We start from the raw sequence: 22845 nt of genomic DNA on the forward strand, positions 1-22845 counted from the left end.
ATGTTCCTTTAAATCTTCGTGTTGGTTTATTACCTCATAAACCCAGCAAAAAGGAATACAAATAGCCAATAGTTCAGGCAAAACAAAGCAAAGTGTCCTTTAAGCGAGTATCTGCTTAGCCAGTCCTGTGGGCACACAGGCTTGGTAGCGTTCAGCTCACTGGCCCAGTCTGGAGATAACAACACACAGGAGGCCTTCTCCCTTCAAACACAGACCATGTGCCAAACAAACGGCCTCCATTTTATAGGTTGTTAACCACACCCAGAGGTGAGGTATGTGGGTATCTGGATCTGCCCATCTCTCCAAGCTACCCATAACCCGATCCCAGGTGCACCAATCAGTCCTCTTAATGCTTACATGCACCGAAGAAAAACACTGGGTTACATCACAGAGGACAGCCATCTCTGTGATACATACCTCCCATTGACTATGCAACCATTAGGCACCTTACACTAGAGATGAACAAATCATTTGGCAGAGGATCCAGTTTGAGTTGAATTTCCTGAAATTCATGGTTTCACGCAAATTTGAACATTGTGAGATTGGATTCTCAGTTCAAAAAAAAAAAACTTGCTTGTTACCATTTCCTAAAATCCTGAAGCATCAGAGAGAAGGTAAACTTCATTTTGCATTGTCGTACAGCTTCCCTATAATGCACTACAGCTATGACATCTTGTTTATTATCATACCTTGTATAGCTGTGGTCAGTACCTGGAACATAGGATCAGCGATTCCTAGCCGAGCACATTTTGTATGGCAGGGTCTTTTTCCATCTCCAGAGTCACTGGGTAAGTCTCCCTCTCTCCTATAGAGTGTAATCCCTTATGATCAGCGGGGTCCTCTCTCTCTCTCTCCTGTAGAGTGTAAGCTCTTATGGCTAGCGGGGTTACCTTTCCTCCCTTCTTTAGAGTGTAAGCTCTTATTGTCAGCAGTGTCCTCTCTCTTTCCTCTACAGTGTAAGCTGTTATAATCAGCCATGTACTCTCTCTCTCTCGCTCTCGATTGTAAAGTAAAAGCTCTAAAGGTCTGTAGGTCCATTCTCTCTCACCTATAAAGTATTAGCCATTATGGTCACTGCGGTTCTCTCTATCTCTTCTTCTCCATGTGTATTTTACGAGCATTTACAAACTTTCCAGTATTGAAATATGAACACATTTATTCACGGCAAATCTAATTTTTGTGGTAAAATTCTTCAAAGTTGGCAAATTCGAATTTCAAAACATCCGCTAACCTCTAAAGAAAATCCCACTTTTTTTTCTTGGTATATGAGGCTCTGTATGTCCCATAATAATGCTTATTTTTAAGACATGGATGTTTATTTTTAAGTCAGTGGTTTTCTTGCAAAAATACTATATGCAGTCGAATTTTAGTAACTTGGCTTAAGATTTTACAGCATTTAATTAGTGAATTGAGCCCATCTACGTTCCAAGTCAACCATTAAAGTGATGTAGTATTAAAATGTGTGGCTTCTTGTGTATTATCCACCGTTTAACTTGTACCATTAGGGTGCCACAATAAAATAAAATTAAGGAACATTTCAGGCAATGAATTCTGACCCTAGCGAACAGGACCTAATAAGCCAAGAATACACAGTCATATTATTGTGCCAGAGAGAAGCACTAAACTTCCATTCCTCCCAACTCCAATCCCAATCCCAAATAATTTAAGAAAACTATATAACAGGTAACATTGAAATGTAGTATGCAACTCACCTGGGGTGGTCGACTCAGGTGCTGGACTTAAGGAAATTAAGGTTAATAAAGATATTAACAATAACAAACAAAATAAAGTCATTTTCCACATGGAGACTGCACTTTTCATCAGACAATCAAACCGGTGATGAGGCCTCTGATAAGTCCTGAAGTTTACCATGAGCAGTATTTGGATCTTCAAAAACAATGGTACTTGGTACTTAGGCAGCTTAACCTCTTACCAACATATGACGTACTGATACGTCATATGTCAACTTCCTGACTTTGGTGCAGGCTCGCACACCGAGCCTGCATCTTTCCTAGCAGATGATGAATGATTTAATCAGCCATCATGTGCCTCTAACAACCATGGGTGGAGCTCCCTCCTCGGCTGATAACCTGTTAAATGTCACCTGTCAATCTCTGACAACGGCATTTAACACAAGCCAGTAAGGGATCATGTCATTCCATGAGCTCATCAGCGCCCGTGACGTAAAAATGAAAAATACACATATTTGGTATTGCTGCGTTTGTAAAAGTCAGATCCATCAAATTGTAAAGTACTTGATCCCACTGGTAAACAGCGTAACGAGAAAAAAAAATCAAAACTCCAGAATTGCGTTTTTTTAGGCCACCACAACATTGCAATAAAATGCAATAGCAGGTGATGAAAACATCGTATCTACCCAAAAATGGTATCAGTAAAAACGTCAGCTCAGGGTGCAAAAAATAAGTCCTTATATAGCACCATATTCAGAAAAATTAAAACGTTACAGGTCTCAGAAAGTGGTGACAAAAGCAAACATATATTACAAATTTTTTTTCACCATTTAAAGAAGCACTCCTCCTCCCATCAAAGTTTTTATCCTCTTAATATATTGAAATCATCATATTATAAAGCACAGTGTACTTACAATTGCTCATTTTGTCTTTCTATCCATTTCTACTTTCTACTTCTTTTCTCTGTGTAGAAACAGGAAGTCTCTTGTCCCTGCATTTATCATTCCCCTCTTCAACTCCTGAACCATCTGCTCCCCCCGCCAGGGACTTTTGCAGTGACTCATGACTCATACAGGGAAAATAGACCTCCTGTTTCTATATTGAGTTTAGAAGGATTCAGCAAGTCAGTTTGTAATCACTTGATGTCGTAAACTTAATGGCAAAGAGAAAAATGATCTAGTTATAAAGGGAAAATGAGCAATTGTAAGTAAACAGTGCTATATAAATGTCACGCAAGGTGAGGGAAAGACTAAGTGCACAGCAACGGGAATAGGTGGCAGAAGCCCAAGCACTAGGGAAAGGGAGGGGATAGAGACCCCTAGGCAGATCTGACAACACCCTGAATCACTTAACGTCCCTAAATAGGTCCCGTATCTATCGCCGAACAGTAAACCTAATCCCTGACTGCCACTAGCGATAGGCCATAGATAATGGAGGGACAGGGTGAGCACTAGTCAGCCCCCACTGCAACTAAAGACAAACAGGTAAACAGACAAGAGAAACACTTGGGAACTCCAAGAAGACACTAGCCGACTACTAGTACTCCAGCACTGGACAGAGGAAAATAAAGCTATCACCGGCGACTCTCTGGAGAGACTGAAGGTACTTAAACATCCAGCAGGGGTGTGTCAATTAGCAGCAGAAGGTGGAGGTCACTGCTAGGTCCTAGAAGGAGAAGGATATCACTACACTACAGAGATGAAAAGATCAAGAAGGTGCCTGCAGAGCCAAGCGCAATGACCTTCTACAGCTGGATCCAGAATGACTGTCTGTCACATCTGACATACCCGTGACAATAAAATTATGCTTGCAATATATTAAGAGGATAACACATTTTGATGGGAGTGCTTCTTTAAATAAAAACAAAACTATACATGTTTTGAATCTGCATACTCGTACTGACCTGGAAAATCATATTGCCTGGTCAGTTTTACCATGTCTTGAAAATTATAAATAAAAAATGCAATAAACAATTGGAGAATTGCACTTTTTTTGAAATTTCAACGCACTTGGATTTTTTTTCCCACTTTCCAGTGTATTGCATGATAAAATAAGTGGTGCCATTCAAAAGTACAACTTGTCCCGCAAAAAACAAGGACTCATATAGCTATGTGGACGGAAAAACAGAAATTTTATAACTCTTGGAAGAAGGGGAGGAAAAACCGAAAGGATGCCAGTGTACTAACTTTGACTGAACTTCGATTATATTTATTGAAATTAGGCCTTTTTGAGTAAATGATGTACAATACAAAATTATATTGTGGCACTGTGTTAGCCAGAAAAATTGATGTAAATACTTTTATGCCCAAAAATGACAAAAGTAACCTTTATTGACTATAGAGAAAAACACATAATTAAGAATGAACTGTGGGAAAACATTTCTCTCGTCCCGGACACTCTCTGACAGATCTAAAAGTCTTAATACTAAAAGATAATTTTAAGGACGACAGAGAGAGAAAAAATTGGGTATTCAAACTAATAAGGATGTTCAATTCCTTTACAATAGGACTCAATTTAACACCTGGATTTATGACTCACTACATGGATGTAATTCACACCTCCACCAGGCAGTCTCCAGATAATTAAACATTCCAACAGCCTCTCCATTTGTAAAGAAAAAATCTAATTTGATTTCCTTGGCTTATCATTGGCTTATCAGCAGGAGGCATCACCTATTACACCTCATGAACAAATGTCTTGCTGTAATATCTCTTAAATGTTTGTGCTGTGGTCTTATCAATTCATTTGTAAACTTGCCTGAAGAAGGAGCCCCTGTGCTGTGAAAGCTTGCAAATACATATTTTTTCCGGCTAGCCAATAAAGGTATCACTCCAAGAATACTTTTGTCATTTTTGGACATAAAAGTATTTGCATAGCCTTTTTGAGTCCAAAGATAGAGCAGTAGATGTGATATGTTATTTAGCCACCAGATGGTGCCATTTCCTTACAAATGGAAATCTCAAGGCTGATAAGTCAGTGAAGTCACAAAATGGAGTTCATTCAGTGATAAATAATGAAAGAGCAAGGACTTTTCCAAATGTTGTACCTTTAGTAGGTAATCGGATATAAAAGTAACTGTTACAATGTACCTCCAGTAGGTAATTAGATATAGGATGTGGTAAGCCAAGACTATCCCCAAAGGACAAGAAAAATATAATTAGCCTGATTATTTCATTATTTCAATTAGCCTTACTTCAAGCAACACTATACCTCCAAACCAGTGGCGTTCCACCAATGGCGGCATGCCACGCCACTGCTATGAGGCCCGTGAGGCGGGGGGGCCCGTGAGCCAGGAGGGCCCCGAAGCAGCGGGCTAACGAGGAGAATAGGTGAGTATTGGGGGGAGGTAAATTGCGGCGGTGGAGGAGCGGGGCCCACACAGTAGCCACTGCTGCAGCTACCACGTGTGCCCGCTTCTAGAGGGACATGAATATTCACTCTTCTCCACTCCCATGGGCGTGGAGAAGAGGGAATATCCATTCTCTTTAGTAGCGGGTACAGAGGAGCGCTGAGCAGCGGCTCCTGCTGACAGTGCCCGCTACTAAAGAGAATACATATTCACTCTTTTCCACGCCCATAGTCCCGGCGTGGAGAGGAGTGAATATGCCGGCAGCTCACATCAGTGTCTGAGAGCGCGCGCTGCTCAAATGCTGACATGAGCTGCTGGCAGTCAGGACGCAGAGGTGAGTAAGGAAGGTGAGTATAAGTGTTTATTTTTTTTGTGTGCAGTGATGGGGCCACACATACCAGGATTGCTGAATGAGGGGGCCACACTTATCAGGATTGCTGGATGAGGGGGCCACACATACCAGGATTGGGGGGTGAGGATGACACGCATACCAGGATTGGGGGATGAGGGGGCCATTAATATCAGGATTGGGGGATGAGGAGGTCATGCATACCAGGATTGGGGGTGAGGAGGCCATGCATACCAGGATTGGGGGATGAGGGGAGCCATGCATACCAGGATTGGGGGATGAGGGGAGCCATTCATACCAGGATTGGGTGATGAGGGAGCAATGCGTACCAGGATTGTGGGATGAGGGGTGCCATGCATACCAGGATTGGGGGATGAGGGGTGCCATACAAACCAGGATGGGGAAATTTACCAGTAGCTGCTGCATTTCGTACCCTAGGCTTATACTCAAGTCAAGACGTATTCCCAGTTTTTTTGTGGTAAAATTAGGGGCCTCAGCTTATACTCGGGTTGGTTTATTTAAAATATATGATATTTTAAAATCAGTAAGTATATGATGCCCATAATACTGCAGGACTGTGGGGTGCATTGTACTATATAGGGGCTGCATTTTACCCTATGGGGTGTGTAATATACTGTATGGAGGACTATGGGGAGTGCATTATATTCTATGGAGGACCATAGAAAGTTAATTATACTATATGGAGGATTATGGGGGGCGCAATATACTATATGGAGAATTGTGGGGGGGGGCACATTATACTATATGGAGGATTATGGGGGGCGCATTATACTATATGAAGGATTATGGGTGGTGTATTATACTATATGGAAGGCTATGTAGGGCCATTATAATATTTTGAGGGCTATGTGGGGGACCATTATACTGTATGAAAGCAATTATACAGTGTGAAGGTTTGTGTGGGGCCATTATACTGTTTGGAGGGCTAGTGCGGGCCATTATACTGTATGTAGGCCCATTATAGTGCATGGAGGGCTGTGTGGGAGTCACAGTTGGAGGATCATACTGTGTTTTGGTCACCATACTTTGACTTGGGAGTTGAAGTGGGGTATGAACCAACTTCTTCATCAGGAAAACCACAATCAGGTTCTCCTGATAAAGAAGTTGCTTCAACTTTGAAACACATTGAGAATAAACTGCATGATCTAATCCTTCACTACGTCCTCTGGGTTTCTTGACTGTAGCACAGCAGCACAGACTAGCATTCCTATCCTCCTTTCAATTGTTCTACAAGGCAGGATGTCCCGATCTGAGGGTACTGCAGCAGCTGTCATACCTTGATTCCTCATTTTTAGGTTAGACAACCCCAAATTGTGAGCAATTCCTATACCTCTCATCTAGGCCAATTTCTCCTCCGGATAAGATCCTTTTGCGTGTGGTGTCTCCCTCTTTTTCTAGCTACCCTCCAAGCAAAGTGGATGTGATTTTATTAAATCTCCGCGCCTGGGTGCATCTAAAGACACTGCTGAACTGTGCGGTTTTGGTGTTTTTTTCTCTATAGACTTCTATGGGGAACCTGAAAAAAAATCATAAAAAAGCGTTGCTGCATTTTTAAGTGCAGAATAAAATCTTTTCTGTAGCAGTAAAAAGCATTAAAAACACAGATTCACATCTGCACCAAAAAAGCATCAAATATGGGGGAACATGCATAAAAGAAACAGCAAAAACACAATAATCAGAGAAGATTGTTATTGTGTCATGTGGTGAGTACACGATCAGAAAACGTGCAGAAAAAAACGCAGCATTTGCTCTACACGTGAACACAGCCTCACTGTTACATTTTCATCACATTTTTTATGGGTTTAATAGAGAAAAATCAATTGCGCCATTTTTTTTTACCTATCACCATAAATAACATGAAGGCTGTATTGTGCGGGGTGCTAAGATTACAGGGACACCAAATACATCTGTTATTTGCTAATGACATTATTGTAATTGTTTTTTACTATTTTTTAGTAATTGAATAGGAAGAAAAAAAATCTCTTTTATTCTCCCTCTAGAATACAGGGACATAGAAATACAGTATGAACAGATGTATCTCTATGTATTAGTATGATCTGCTTGTGGGTTTGGTGGCTGCAATGCAGTTGAAGTATACAAAATTTTCCCAGTGACATCACTGAAGCCTGTGGTTCATGTCTTTAGCTGATGAGTGCAATTATGGAGGTTGTGGGTTCAAGTCCCAGGGAGGCTCACACAAAAAAGAGAAAATAACATTTTTGGAATTTTTAGTAGGGTTATAGGAACAAAAAAAAATCTAGGTTTTACTTTCACTGTAGAATACAGGGACATAAAGATGCACTGTTATGTGCAGATGTATCTCTATACACTTATATAATCTGATTCTGGGTTCACTGCCTGCAATACAGCTCAAGATTACAAAATTCTCCTCTATTTATCATTTTGGGCTGTGGCTCATAGGTATAGCTGCTGCCTTTGATCAGAGAGGTTATGTTTGATTCTCGGGAGGCAAGAGAATTGTTTATTTTATGTACATATGAGCAGAGATGCAGCCCTGCCCCCGGAGGAGGAGAAGCTACATGAGCATGAAGGAGAGGAGAGAGTTGAGAGTAAGTTGCGGGACAAAACCCTGACATGCCTGGACAGCAGGACTGAGCCCTCAAATCGGGGCAGTCCTGCGGAACCTAAGACGGTTTGGAGCTATGGCAACACTGTAACACAGCAGCCCACAAGATGGTGCAGAGGGGAGCAGTGGACCCAAAAATGGCCAGTTTCACTACCTTTTAAACCTGCTGTTCTGTTCGGGTCAATTTAACACTTATAATGTTCTAGTCATTTTTGATCAGTTCTTTCGGTCAGTTTTTCTTTTTTATTAAATTTGCAAAAAATTTCTACATTTCTGTTTTTGTTTCAGTTAAGATGGGGTGCAGAGTGTACATTAATGGGGAAAAAAAATTAACTCTTTAGGCTGGGTGCCCACGTAGCGTTTTTCAAGCGTTTATGCTGCGGAATTTCCGCAGCGGAAACGCTTGTGAAATGCTAGGTAATCCGCACCCCATGGTCCCCAAGGGGATTCCGCATGTTCTACGCACATGCTGCGGATTTTTCCGCAGCGTTTATGCTGCGTACAAAAATCCGCAGCATGTCATTTAATTTTGCGGAAGCGCAGCGGAACTCCCGCCATTGACTTGCATTGAAACGCATAGAAACCGCGACTGTACATTTGTACAAGCGGCTTCTATGCGTCTCTATGTGCGGATGGTACCCAGTTCTGGAGGAGAGGAGACTCTCATCCAGACCTGGGTACCATTGTACCTGTAAAAAAATAATAAAATAACAAATAAAGTTTATACTCACCTTTCCGAAGGCTTTTCTCTGAATGCCGGCATCGCTTGAGGACCTGACGTCACAGTCATGTGACCGCAGGCCCTTCACCGCTCTGTCTCGCGATATGCCGGCAGCCGGGAACCAGACAGGAAGCAGCGCTGCAGCACATGCCGGGGCCTCGGGGTGAGTATAGCTTTATTTGTTTTAATTTTTACGGTTCACACTGTATAAATCCATGCCGTTTGCATGGATTTATACAGTGTGACCTAGTTGTCAAGCACTTTCCAAGTGATGCTATCGCCTGGAAAGCGCTTGTCAATCTGCATGCGGAAACGCATGTGAATCCGCATGTGGATCCGCATGTATTCTGCAGGAAAAACGCATGCACAATCTGCATGCGTTTTTTCTGCCAGGGAGATGCAGAAATGCTGCAGAAATTTTCTGCTTCATTTCTGCATCGTGGGCACATAGCCTTAGAATTTACCAAATGGCTGCAATAAAACAAAGAGTGAAAATTTAAAGGGGTCTGAATACTGTCCGCACCCACTGTAAGTGCCTATGAGCTGATCTAGAGCAGAGGTCCCCAACCGCCGGTCCGCGGACCAGGACCGGGCCGTTGGGGTTTTTCAGCCGGTCCGCGGCGCCGCTGACAGCTAGCTCCGTGGCCCTGCGCCTGGTCAGAGCTCGCTCTGTGTGGATTTATAATGTTTTCTGCCATAGCCGTGACAGCTCGCATCTCCTGGCAGAGAACATTATGCAGGACGGGGTGGGGCGTCGGGCGGGTCTTAGTGACGCGGCCCTCCACAGCACAGCATGGTGTGTTCCTGACGGGGTGGGGCGGCAGGCTCTCATCACTGACACGCCCCCGGCAGAACATGTTATGTGGGGCGTGCTGGGGCAGCAGACTGGCTTCAGTGACGCGGCTCCCGGTACCGGTGTTCAGTGTGTAGCGCTGCTAAGCAGCAGCGCTGTATACACTGACGCTCAATGTACAATGCTGCTACTTAGCAGCGCTGTACACCGAGGTCCCGCCAGCATCCTCCCCATACAGCTCCACCCCTCCATAACCCCACCCCCATATGACCAAAGCCCCGCCCCCACCCCCACCGGGCCATGGAAAACTGGTCTTCCTTATAGCCGGTCCCTGGTGCAAAAAAGGTTGGGGACCTCTGATCTAGAGTATCAACTGCCCCTTTTGTGGCATTGTAATGTAAAATCATGTCCGGCTTTCTGTCGTCTCGATTACTGATTGCACTATCACGGTGCGTTGTGCTCATCAGAATGATCTGTTTGTGTTTTTTGGGAACGTAAGAAGCTACTGTTGTATCCTTAGTAAAATAAAACATAGAACTATAAACGTCTCTCATACTGAGGATACCTTGCGGCAGTTCTGGCTTATAAGAAAATCCTTTCATTTACAACCATTGAATTGAACTATTTCTATATGAACAGCAGGGTAAATAAGATACAGCGAAAAAAAATTGCACATAACTATACTGGAAGCGAATCCATCTGCTGTATCTTAATTAGAAAATGTATGTATGTGTAAATCTGCACGGACCAAAAAGACCTAGATAAATTGATAAATAGTAGTAGATGCAATATGTAGTCCAAAATGAGACTATAACTCCTTTATTTTACTCAACAAACTGCTGGAGATTAGTATAAAAGGCTATTAGTATAAAAAAAACTAGATATTTATTAATGATCTAGTGGAAGGGTTGCATAGTCAAATAGCAATATTTGCAGATGATACTAAACTTTGTAAAGTAGTTAATACAGATGAGGATAGGGCACAGCTACACAGCTACAGGAGGATTTAGATAAATTGGGGAGTTGGGCCAAAAAATGGCAAATGGGGTTCAATGCCGATAAATGTAAGGTCATGCACATGGGAAAGAAAAACAGCAGTCACCCATGCATATTAAATGGGAAACCGTTGGGGAAATCTGACATGGAGAAGGACCTGGGCGTCTTGGTTAACAGCAAATTAAATTGGAGTGCCCAGTGTCAGGCAGCAGCTGCGAAGGCAAATAGAGTCATGGCATGCATCAAAAGAGGAATAGGGGCATATGATGAGAACATTGTTCTTCCTCTGTATAAAGCGCTGGTAAGGCCGCACTTAGAATATTGTGCACAGTTCTGGGCTCCGGTGCTCAGGAAAGACATATTGGAGCTAGAGAGGGTACAAAGGATGGCGACTAAGGTAATAAAGGGAATGGAGGGACTAGAATACCCAGAGAGATTGTCAAAATTAGACCTATTTACGTTGGAAAAGAGAAGGCTTAGGGGAGACCTCATAAACATGTATAAATACATCAGGGGGCAATACAGAGATCTCTCCCATGACCTGTTTATACCAAGGATGGTGACAAAGATGAGGGGGCACACTATGCGTCTGGAGGAAAGGAGGTTCCTGCACCAGCATAGAAGGGGATTCTTTACGGTCAGAGCCGTGAGACTCTGGAACTCTCTGGGAGAGGAAGTGGTGATGTCCAACTCACTTAATGAGTTCAAGAGAGGCCTGGACGCCTTTCTTGAGAACAATAAAATTACATCTTATGCTTAGTGATAGTTAATTAATCCAGGGATTTAATCTGACTGCCAGATTGGAGTCGGGAAGTGAATTTTTCCTCAATGATGTAAATTGGCCTATACCGCATGTTTTTTTTTTTGCCTTCCCCTGGATCAACGCTGCGGAATAGCTGCAGTGCACAAGAAATAGGCTGAACTGGATGGACGCTTGTCTTTTTTCGGCCTTATAAACTATGTAACTATGTAACTATATGGAGCAAAAAGTAAACAAAAAAAAAATACCCATAGTAAGAACCCCTCAAATGAGGAAAAGTCAATTAACCACAAGTTTCAGAACCGCATAATGAATATTTTAAAAAATATCAAATTTCAAATTCGGTCATTTTTGACCGAAAAGAACAGCAGGGTTATGTGGCACCCCAGGGTTCTGGTTACCACAGTAATAGAAATATTATGTCTGAGAGCAAGTGGGAGGTTTCTCTGGTCAGGAGCCCTAAGCATGCAACACGGCCCACCCAGACCTGGGAGGGGAGGAATCTGCCCTTATAAACTGGGTCTGGGGCGGGATTAGTGAGTGAAGACAGAGACAGAGCCTGCAGAACAAGCAGAGCAGTCAGAGCCTGGAAAGGGAGAGTTACAACAGGAGCTCTGTAGGAACAGTAGCTGAATACCAGGGGCTGGAGCTGAGCAGAGTTCGCCCTGGTTGAAGACACTAATACCGGACACGGAGTCCGAGGCTGTGGGGACATCCAGGTCCAGCAGCAGAATCCAACCGGCAGGGGATTCCATGTCCTCTGGCCTTAGAAACCCGAAGGCACGGTCACAAGCAAGGGACCAGCACCGCCATCGTGAAGCGGAGGCTAACGGAAGGCCCCAAGTCACCGGCCATACGGGTGAGCACCACACGGTATACTCAGGGATGTGGGCTACTTCTACCCGCATAGAGCAAGGTAGCCAGGAAAGAGTGCAGATAGTCGGGGAGGCCTACAACTCCACCTGGCCAGGGGAGATCCTGCTTGCTCACAGACTGACCAGGCCCCTATTGCTAACCAGTACTCCCGGGAGGGTCTGCTTTATACCATCAGTAAAGACCCTGAACCGCACCACACGTCTCTGTGTTTCATCGCCGCACCAGCACCATTACTACTGGGACGCTCACACCATCACTCCCATCATCCACATTAGCTGCCCTGAGGCAATACTTCTCCTGTGGGGAGTTATCCCATACTCAAATGGGCAAACAACATCAGCCTCAGCGGTCGGCAGCGCAGCGGCGGTCCCCACTGACCGCAATCCACGGGTGGCGTAGTCGGACAATTACAATACCAATAGACTGTCACTGGTTTGACCGCACTGGGCACGGACCGGGTCGCCGCCACACGGAGACTACAACCCCCAGCATCTTACAGAAGGCCCGGCTCCGGGTATTCCCCTGCACAGCACAGGCCCAGGGGGCGTGTCAGTTAAGTGTTCTTTGCCCCACCATCCGGCTCCCCACTTATCTATTGGGATTTTGATAGGGAAGACACTTCCCCTCGACCCTGTAAAGGATGCAGAGCCCTGTCATATCTAGGGATTTTCCTCAGATGACAGACCAAGTCCTAAGATGGCTGATGGCTTTTTCCCAACACCCTTCTTAGGACCACACAAGGTTTGTTGTGCAGCTCCCACCTTCGATCTCTTGAAGATGGGGTCTTTTCTAACCTCTCTAGCCACGGGAAGTGACATGGATCGTAGTCATTGTTGCCGACTTTCCACAAACACAAAGTCTAGGTGACCTGCAACACTCCAGGGCGTGTCTTCACGTGCAGTTAGCTGAAATTTTCTGGCGGATCACTCACCTATCAGCTCAGTTGGTGTAGTTAAAACACGAGAGCAGTACAGAGCGGAGTTCAAGGAAATCTGTCAGCAGGTTTTTACTATGTAATCTGAGAGCTCCATGATGTACGAGTAGAGACCCTAATTCAAGTGATGTGTCGCTTACTAGTCTGTGTTTTGCTGTTTTAATACAATCAGTGTTTTATCAGCTGGAGATTATCACTACAAGACAACATGACCTTGTGCATCCTAGTCCAACTAGTCTCCCACCACTGTTTAGCAGCTTTCTCTCACTATACATTGTACACAGGAAGCTGTGGTGTGGGTGGGGTTATATACATCTCAATAACTGAGCTCTGCTACATCTGCAACAGTGAAAGCTGTGACTCTCTCATAACTGCTGCACCCAATAATCCACAGTGCCTTGAAAAAGTATTCATACCCAGTGAACTTTTCCATATTTTTTTTCTGAACTGTCCCCCCACCTCTCCTCCTCCACGTCTCCTCCTGCTCCCTCTTCGACAGCCTACAATCCCAGCGCACCATTCTACTGAAACTGCACTGACTAAAGTCACCAACGACCTACTAACCGCCAAATCCAAGCGATATTAATCTGTCCTTCTCCTACTAGACCTCTCATCTGCCTTCCACACAGTGGACCATTCCCTCTTACTACAAACTCTCTCATCTCTCGGCATCACAGACTTGGCCCTATCCTGGATCTCCTCATACCTAACAGACAGGACATTCAGTGTCTCCCACTCACACACCACCTCCTCATCTCGCCCCCTATCTGTCGGTGTCCCCCAAAGTTCAGTTCTAAGACCCTTACTCTCCTCCATCTACACCTTAGGCCTGGGACAGCTCATGGAGTCTCATGGCTTTCATTATCACCTCTATGCTGATGACACACAGATCTACCTCTCCGGACCTGATATCTCCTCTCTACTAACCAAAATCCCACAATGTCTGTCTGCTATTTCATCTTTCTTCTCTGCTAGATTTCTAAAACTTAACATGGACAAAACAGAATTCATCATCTTTCTGCCATCTCATTCAACCCCCCCAACTGACCTATCTATCAACGTCAATGGCTGCCCACTCTCCCCAGTCCCTCAAGCTTGCTGTCTTGGGGTAACCCTGGACTCTGAACTCTCCATCAAACCACATATCCAAGCCCTTTCCACTTCCTGCCGACTCCAACTCAAAAATATCTCCCGGATCCGCACATTTCTCAACCATGAATCTGCAAAAACACTAGTGCACGCCCTCATCATCTCCCGCCTTAACTACTGCAACCTCCTGCTCTGTGGCCTCCCTTCCAACATTCTTACACCCCTCTAATCCATCCTAAACTCTGCTGCCCGACTAATTCACCTGTCTCCCCGCTATTCCCCGGCCTCTCCTCTCTGTCAATGTCTTCACTTGTTCCCCATTGCTCAGAGACTCCAGTTCAAAACTCTAACCTTGGCATACAAAGCCATTCACAACCTGTCTCCTCCATATATCTCTGACCTAGTCTCCCGGTACATACCTGCAAGCAACCTCTGATCCTCACAAGATCTCCTTTTCTACTCCACTCTTATCTCCTCCTCCCACAATCGCATAAAAGATTTCTCCCGTGCTTCCCCCCTACTCTGGAACTCTCTACCCCAACACATCAGACTCTCGCCTACTGTGGAAACCTTCAAAAGGAACCTGAAGACCCACCTCTTCCGACAAGCCTACAACCTGCATTAACCATCAGTCCATCATACCGCGCCACGACCTGCCCTACCCTCACCTACTGTATCCTCACCCATTCCTTGTAGACTGTGAGCCCTTGCAGGCAGGGTCCTCGCTCCTCCTGTACCAGTCGCCGTCACATTGTGTTCAAGATTATTGTAATTGTTTTTGCTGTGTATACCCCTTTTCACATGTAAAGAGCCATGGAATAAATGGCGCTATAATAATAAATAATAATAATATTTTTTCATGTTACACCCACAAACTTAAATGTATTTTATTGGGATTTTATGTGAAACCAACAAAAAGTAGGAAGTATTTGTGAAGTGTAAAGAAAATGATACAGTGGCTTACAAAAGTATTCACCCCTTTGGCTTTTTACCTATTTTGCTGCATTACAACCTATGTTTAAATATTTTTGCAATCCGACTTTTGTGTGATGCATCAGCACTACATAGTTTAAGTTGGTGATGTCAAGTGAAAAAAATATAGGCATAAGTTAAATTAATTTGATCAAATACCTAAAAATTGGCATGTGCATATGTATTCAACCTTTTGCGGTGAACCCCCTAAAAATTTCTGATGCAAGTAATTACCTTCATAAGTCATATGCTTAGTGGAAGGAAGTCCGTCCCACTGTATGCAATCTAAGTGTCACATGGTCTGTCAGTATATACTCACCTTTTCTAAAAGGCCACAGAGGCTGCAATACTATTAAGCAAGAGGCACCACTAGACAACACCATGAAAACCAAGGAGATCTCCAAACAAGTCAGGGACAAAGTTGTTGAGAAGTACAAGGCAGGGTTGGGTTATAAAAAAAATATCCCAATCCCTCTGAGAACCATAGAATTCATTATCATCAAATGGAAAGAACATGGTACCACAACAAACCTGCCAAAAGAGGGCTACCCACCAAAACATTCAGCCCAGGCAAGGAGAGCATTAATCAGAGTCAGCACAGAGACTAAAGGTAACCCTGAAGGAGCTGCCGAGTTCCCAAGCAGAGACTGGAGTATCTGTTCATACAACCACAGTAAGCCTTACACTCCATCAAGGTGGCCTTTATGGAAGAGTGGGCAGAAAAAAAACTTTACTTACACACAAAAATTGTAAGGCTCATTTTGAGATTGCCAAAAGACATGTGTGAAACTCCCCAAATGTATGGAGGAAGGTGCTGTGATCACATGAGACCAAAATTGAACTTTTTGGCCACCAAAGTTGAACTTTTTGGCCACCAAAGTAAATGCTATGTATGGAGCCAAACAAACACAGCTCATCACCCCAAGAACACCATCCCCACAGTGAAACATGGCAGTGGCAGCATCATGCTATGGGGATGTTTTTCAGTAGCAGGAACAGGGATCATGGTCCGAGTTGAGGGGAAGATGGATGGTGCGAAACACAGGGATGTTCTTGAGCAAAACTGTTTCAGCCTGTCAGTGATTTGAGACTGAGATGGGGGTTCACTTTCCAACAAGACAATGACCCGAAGCATACTGCTAAAACAACACTCGAGTGGTTTAAGGGTAAATGTGTACATGTTTTGGCGTGTCCAATCAAAGCCCAGACCTTAATGCTATTGCGAATCTGTGGTCAGACTTGAAGATTGCTGTTCATCAGAGGAAACCATTTAACTTGAAAAAGCTGGAGCAGTCATGCCTTGAGCAATGGGCAAAAATCTCAGTGGTAAGATGTGGAAAGCTCATAGAGACTTATTCAAGGTGACTTGCAGCTGTAATTGCCGCAAAAGAAGGCTCTACAAAGTATTGACTTTAGGGGAGTGAATGGGCATGAACACTGAAGTTTTCAATTATTTTATCCTATTTGTTGTTTGGCTCACAATAAAAAAAAAAAATGTTCACAGTTGTAGGCATGGTATTTACATGAACTGATGCAAGCCATAAAAAAACAGTGAAATTCCAGGTTGTGAGGTAGCAAAACATGAAAAATGCCAAGGGAGGTGAATACTTTTGCAAGCCACTGTACATGGTTTTCTAAATATTTTATCAATATAAATCTAAAAATTGTGATGTTCATTTTTAAGCCCCCCTGAGTCAATACTTTGTAGGACCACCTTTCGCTGCAAGTCTTTTGAGGTATGTCTCTACCAGCTTTGCACATCTAGAGGCTATAATTTTTACTCATTCTTCTTTGCAAACTAGCTCTAGATCAGTGAGATTGGATGGCAAGTGTCTGTGAGCAGCAATTTTCAAGTCTTTCCACAGATTCTTAATGGAATTTAGGTCTTGACTTTGGGCCATTCACGCACATGAATATGCTTTGATCTAAGCCAGTGTTTCCCAAACTCCAGTTCTCATGGCCCCCAACAGATTATGTTTCCCAGATTACCATGAATTAGCATCAGAAATTACCACAGGTTCTCTCACCTGTGCAAAACATGATCTGTTGGGGCCATGAGAACTGGAGTTTGGGAATCACTGATCTAAAGCAGAGATGGGCAAACCCCACCAGTAAAGTTTGGGGTCCATACCGAACACCTACTGTTTGGGCACAGACCCCGAACACGGACTTCCTCAGGAAGTCCGTGTTACTGTTCTGGTCTGGGTTTGAGTGTTTCCCACGCTGTCATCTGCGTGACAGCATGGGAAACACTGGCTCTGATCGGCGGTAACATCATTATCACGGGTCAGAGCGCTGCGGGATCATGCTGTCAGATGTCAGCGTGATCTCTCAGCTGTGACTGTCACCCACTGTAAATAGCTTATCGCGGGTGACAGGCATCAGCTAATGAAACTACTATCCTCATCAGGCAGTGCCTGCTGTCATTGTAAATAGCAAGGGCAGGCGCCGCCAGATGGAAGCAGTATTCTCACATCAGCGGCGCCTGTGCTGGAAAAAAAATGTTAAAATTAATAAATATTGAATTAAAAACAAACACATTATACTCACTGTAAAGGGAAGTGTTCCAGGTTGTACATGTATATATATATTTGCATGCTAGCCATGCTTGCAGATAAGTATACATGTATATATTGGCTCCACCTCTCCCCATGTGTTTCAGTGTTGGGGGAGATGTGCTGCTGGGGGAGGTTTCAATAGAATGTCCAGCCATGTACTAAAACAGGTTTTGCGAGTATGGTTGGATATGAACAAATACCTTAGCCAGTGGGCGGGGAATAATACATCATTTCCTGTGCTGGACTTAAAACCCCAGAGCCCACATGTGCTAGGCCCTCTTTGACTCTTGGAGAGAAGGACATAGCAACACATGGCTGAGTATCTCTCTTCCCCTGTAACTTCTTTACTTACTAGCCCTACATACCCTGTACTAACCCTCAGGGCCTGCTCCAGGTTTTTCTGGGCTCCGGGCGAAAGAGCCTCAGTGGGCCCCTTCAATACATACCAGGATTCATGATGCACAGATACCGCAGAGAAATATATATATATATATACTATAATGCAAAGATTTCACTTCTTACATTACATGAGCGATATCTATTGTAAATTCCACAATAGCTCTGAAACCGGCGAATCTCTCCACACAGTATACTGGGCCCCATAAAATGCTCCATACAGGATACTGGTCCCCATATAACGCTCCATACAGAATACTGGTCCCCATATAACGCTCCATACAGAATACTGGCCCCCCATATAACGCTCCATACAGAATACTGGCCCCCATATAACGCTCCATACAGAATACTGGCCCCCATATACTGCTCCATACAGAATACTGGCCCCCATATAATGCTCCATACAGAATACTGGCCCCCATATAACCCTCCATACAGAATACTGGCCCCCATATAACGCTCCATACGGAATACAGGCCCCCATATAACGTTCCATACGGAATACTGGCCCCCATATAATGCTCCATACGGAATACTGGCCCCCACATCACGCTCCATAGGGAATAATGGCCCCCATATAACGCTCCATACAGAATACTGGCCCCCATATAACGCTCCATACGGAATACTGGCCCCCATATAACGCTCCATAGGGAATACTGGCCCCCATATAACGCTCCATAGGGAATACTGGCCCCCATATAACGCTCCATACGGAATACTGGCCCCCATATAACGCTCCATACGGAATACTGGCCCCCATATAACACTCCATAGGGAATACTGGCCCCCATATAACGCTCCATATGGAATACTGGCCCCCATATAACGCTCCATACAGGATACTGGCCCCCCTATATAACGCTCCATACAGGATACTGGTCCCCTTATAATGCTTCATACAGGATACTGGTCCCCTTATAACGCTCCATAGAGGATACTGGCCCCCATATAATGCTCCATGCAGGCTATTCCCCCCACATAATGCCCCATGCAGGCTGTTCTCCCCCCTTATAATGCTCCATGCAGGCTGTTCCCCCCACATAATGCCCCATGCATGATGTCACCCCCCTCTTTATAATGTCCCATGCAGGATGTCAACCCCCCTCTTTATAATGCCCCATGCAGGATGTCACCCCCCTCTTTATAATGCCCCATGCAGGATGTCACCCCCCTCTTTATAATGCCTCATGCAGGATGTCACCCCTCCTCTTTATAATGCACCATGCAGGATGTCACCCCCCCTCTTTATAATGCCCCATGCAGGATGTCACCACCACCCCCATATTATGCCCCATGCCTTCATACATTAAAAAAGAAAAAAAATCAAATACTCACCTCACTTCTCACTGCTGCCGCTGCTCCAGACTCCACATAGCCTTAATGTGATAAATAGTAGTATATTAACTGTAGACTTTTGTGTAAGGCTATGTGCCCACGATGCAGAAATGAAGCAGAAATTTTCCTGACCATTTCTGCATCTCCTTGCCAGAAAAACGCATGCGGATTCTATGTGCATTTTTGATGCGTTTTTTCATGCGTTTTGTAAGCGTTTTTGAAGCCAAATAAAGTTAGTGAAAAAAAAGGGCCAATAATGATGTCATTTCCTAGTCAAACCCCTATTGGGGTTCTATAAGGATCTTTAACACTGCCATCCAGTTGGATACGGAGACGGTTGACACTGTAATTAAGGCATGCTATGTACTCTGCAACTATGCTCATGAATACAGCACTGAGCAAGATGAGGGGTTACAGCTGTCTGAATTAATTCCAGTGGTCAACTTGGCTCCGGGAAGGCAATCCAACTCTGGTGCCAGGGTGCGAGAAACCTTTGCTGACTACTTCATAAGTCCTGAAGGTGCCGTGCACTGGCAATACTCCTATGTCGGTGGTGTAAAAGAGAAGCAAGACAAAAATATATCTCATACCCTACCATAATTATATATAAATGTAAAGCAAAATTGCATAATAAATATAGGGTACTTAGTGAACTATTTTTGATCAAAAAAAGTATACAAGCCGTCCCACCAGCGGCAAGGTGACCCTAAATTGGGACGGTACCTATACTGCCTATATTAAAAACCTTACTGTATATCAAAGTTGAAGTAATGCATATAAAAGGGTAGACAAATAGGACCGGGTCCCAACTCCAGACCACCCAGGCCCGTGGTAAGCTACATATATACCAATCAGCTCAACAAAGGGCATGCCACACCCTTAAATTGCACAGAATGCAAACAAGTCAAAAAACCAGACAATGTGAACTGAGGTCTAAGATGGCAGACATACAAGAAACAGAGGCATGTTCACACTAGCAAAAAAGAAGCAAGACAAAAATATATCTCATACCCTACCATAATTATATATAAATGTAAAGCAAAATTGCATAATAAATATAGGGTACTTAGTGAACTATTTTTGATCAAAAAAAGTATACAAGCCGTCCCACCAGCGGCAAGGTGACCCTAAATTGGGACGGTACCTATACTGCCTATATTAAAAACCTTACTGTATATCAAAGTTGAAGTAATGCATATAAAAGGGTAGACAAATAGGACCGGGTCCCAACTCCAGACCACCCAGGCCCGTGGTAAGCTACATATATACCAATCAGCTCAACAAAGGGCATGCCACACCCTTAAATTGCACAGAATGCAAACAAGTCAAAAAACCAGACAATGTGAACTGAGGTCTAAGATGGCAGACATACAAGAAACAGAGGCATGTTCACACTAGCAAAAAAGAAGCAAGACAAAAATATATCTCATACCCTACCATAATTATATATAAATGTAAAGCAAAATTGCATAATAAATATAGGGTACTTAGTGAACTATTTTTGATCAAAAAAAGTATACAAGCCGTCCCACCAGCGGCAAGGTGACCCTAAATTGGGACGGTACCTATACTGCCTATATTAAAAACCTTACTGTATATCAAAGTTGAAGTAATGCATATAAAAGGGTAGACAAATAGGACCGGGTCCCAACTCCAGACCACCCAGGCCCGTGGTAAGCTACATATATACCAATCAGCTCAACAAAGGGCATGCCACACCCTTAAATTGCACAGAATGCAAACAAGTCAAAAAACCAGACAATGTGAACTGAGGTCTAAGATGGCAGACATACAAGAAACAGAGGCATGTTCACACTAGCAAAAAAGAAGCAAGACAAAAATATATCTCATACCCTACCATAATTATATATAAATGTAAAGCAAAATTGCATAATAAATATAGGGTACTTAGTGAACTATTTTTGATCAAAAAAAGTATACAAGCCGTCCCACCAGCGGCAAGGTGACCCTAAATTGGGACGGTACCTATACTGCCTATATTAAAAACCTTACTGTATATCAAAGTTGAAGTAATGCATATAAAAGGGTAGACAAATAGGACCGGGTCCCAACTCCAGACCACCCAGGCCCGTGGTAAGCTACATATATACCAATCAGCTCAACAAAGGGCATGCCACACCCTTAAATTGCACAGAATGCAAACAAGTCAAAAAACCAGACAATGTGAACTGAGGTCTAAGATGGCAGACATACAAGAAACAGAGGCATGTTCACACTAGCAAAAAAGAAGCAAGACAAAAATATATCTCATACCCTACCATAATTATATATGGTATGGTCCTATTTGTCTACCCTTTTATATGCATTACTTCAACTTTGATATACAGTAAGGTTTTTAATATAGGCAGTATAGGTACCGTCCCAATTTAGGGTCACCTTGCCGCTGGTGGGACGGCTTGTATACTTTTTTTGATCAAAAATAGTTCACTAAGTACCCTATATTTATTATGCAATTTTGCTTTACATTTATATATAATTATGGTAGGGTATGAGATATATTTTTGTCTTGCTTCTTTTTTGCTAGTGTGAACATGCCTCTGTTTCTTGTATGTCTGCCATCTTAGACCTCAGTTCACATTGTCTGGTTTTTTGACTTGTTTGCATTCTGTGCAATTTAAGGGTGTGGCATGCCCTTTGTTGAGCTGATTGGTATATATGTAGCTTACCACTGGCCTGGGTGGTCTGGAGTTGGGACCCGGTCCTATTTGTCTACCCTTTTATATGCATTACTTCAACTTTGATATACAGTAAGGTTTTTAATATAGGCAGTATAGGTACCGTCCCAATTTAGGGTCACCTTGCCGCTGGTGGGACGGCTTGTATACTTTTTTTGATCAAAAATAGTTCACTAAGTACCCTATATTTATTATGCAATTTTGCTTTACATTTATATATAATTATGGTAGGGTATGAGATATATTTTTGTCTTGCTTCTTTTTTGCTAGTGTGAACACGCCTCTGTTTCTTGTATGTCTGCCATCTTAGACCTCAGTTCACATTGTCTGGTTTTTTGACTTGTTTGCATTCTGTGCAATTTAAGGGTGTGGCATGCCCTTTGTTGAGCTGATTGGTATATATGTAGCTTACCACGGGCCTGGGTGGTCTGGAGTTGGGACCCGGTCCTATTTGTCTACCCTTTTATATGCATTACTTCAACTTTGATATACAGTAAGGTTTTTAATATAGGCAGTATAGGTACCGTCCCAATTTAGGGTCACCTTGCCGCTGGTGGGACGGCTTGTATACTTTTTTTGATCAAAAATAGTTCACTAAGTACCCTATATTTATTATGCAATTTTGCTTTACATTTATATATAATTATGGTAGGGTATGAGATATATTTTTGTCTTGCTTCTTTTTTGCTAGTGTGAACACGCCTCTGTTTCTTGTA

The sequence above is a fragment of the Phyllobates terribilis genome, unplaced genomic scaffold (assembly GCF_046119375.1).
Source record: "Phyllobates terribilis strain yellow unplaced genomic scaffold, ASM4611937v1 Scaffold_10__3_contigs__length_209671492, whole genome shotgun sequence".
Lineage (NCBI taxonomy): Eukaryota > Metazoa > Chordata > Amphibia > Anura > Dendrobatidae > Phyllobates > Phyllobates terribilis.